The following is a 1,765-nucleotide window of genomic DNA, read 5'->3' on the forward strand; positions in this document are numbered from 1 at the left end:
CGACGTCTCGTAGGGCAGCCGCACGCCGTCGAGCGCGACGGCCGCGTCGACGAAGGCCCAGAGCGCCGCGGCCCAGAGGGCGTTGCGGTAGAGGAACGTCTCCGCGTCGACGTCGCCGAGCGCGGCGACCGCGGCGCGCGCCGCGTGGCCCACGTCCGGCGGCGGCGGCAGCAACCTCTCGGGGTCCCCCGCGAGGGGGTCCGCCGCCTTCTTCGCGGGGAGCCGCGCCAGCAGCTCGCGCTTGACGCGCGCCGCGTCCAGGTCCGCCGAGGCGAAGTCGAGGCCCGCGACCAAAGACGCGGCGTCGCGGACCGACGCGTCGACGCCCGCCGCGTTTCGCGCCGCGGCGAGGTCCGGCGCGCCCAAATGCGAGAGGAAGCGCCGCGCGGCCTCGAGTTTCTCGCGCGCCGGCGCGAGGACGCGCACGGCGTGGTCCCAGGCGCCCAAAGCCGCGGTCCTCGCGACGCCGCGCGCGACCCGGAGCGATTCGCGGTCGCGGAGCGCCGCGAGGCCCCGCCGCGCGTCGCCCGCGCGCCGCTCCAGCGCCGCCGCCGCCGCCGCCAGCACGTCCCGCGCCGCGGCGACGTCCTCCCGCGACGGCGACGCGGCGACGAGCGCCTCGAGCGCGCGCCCGACCTTCGCGCCGGCCTTTGTTTTCGCCGCGCGCTCCGCGGCCAGCAACAGCGCGCCGGGCGACGGCGCGGCGCCGAGGTCGAGCAGCGCGTCGACGGCGTCGTCGTGGCCCCGCGACGCCGCGTGCTCGAGGGGCGTCCGCGGCGCGCCGCCGGCCTCGGCGGGCCGCGCCGCCTCGAGGTCCGCTCCTTTCAGCGCGCCGAGCACGTCCGCGTCGCCGCGGCCCGCGGCGACGTGCGCCGGCGCGACGGCGCCGCTCGGGTCGCCGTCGACGCGCGCGCCGAGCCGCTCCACGAGCGCGCCGACGGCCGCGGCGTCGCCGCGCGACACCGCCGCGAGGAGGAGCGCGTCCGCGCCGCCGCCCGCGAGCGTCCCCCCCTCGGGCCGCGCCTCGAGCATGGCGAGCACGGCGTCGAGGCGCCCGCCGTCGACGGCGGACTGGAGCGCCAGGTCCGCGTCGACGCCGAGCGCGTCGAGGAGGCGCGGCGCGTCGTCCGTCGCCGCGGACGCGCGCGCGGCGACCGCGCGGCGGCTCGCGGCCGACGGCGTCGAGCGTCGAAGCCTTTTGTCCGGCGTCGGCGACTTGGACCGCGCGCGCGCCGCCGGCGGCGCCGGCGGCGCGGACCGCGCGCCCCTGAGCCACGCGCGGAGCGCCGGCGCCCACCTGCGTGGAAATCAAATCTTCAACCCGACTTCAATGTGCGCGTAATCGAACGGTTTGGACCAGATTCTTCGGCTGTGCTTCGAGAACTCGATGAGAGCAATCGATTCGTCCAAAAATCAGCCAAATCGACTTGGACTTGACCGAGCTAGAGAATTTCAAAGTCTGGTCGGGAAGTCCCAAACCAGTGGTTGATTTCCACACAGGCGCCCACGACGGCGGGAACGCCTCGTCCTCGACGAGCTCGGCGACGGCCGCGCCGTCGGCCCGGCGCACGGCGTCGCGGAGCATGCGCTGGGCGTAGGCCGCGTGCGCGGCGGCGTCGCCGGCGCGCGCCAGGGCCGCGCGCGGCAGCCTCGCGAGCCGCCGCGGCGCGCCGCCGCCGAGCGCCAGCTCGAGCTTCGCGCCGTCGAACGCGCCGCCGCCGGGCAGGGCGGCCGTCGCGCCCTTGGGTGCGCCGTCGACGGCGAG

This window comes from Aureococcus anophagefferens (assembly GCF_000186865.1).
Source record: "Aureococcus anophagefferens unplaced genomic scaffold AURANscaffold_197, whole genome shotgun sequence".
NCBI lineage: Eukaryota > Pelagophyceae > Pelagomonadales > Pelagomonadaceae > Aureococcus > Aureococcus anophagefferens.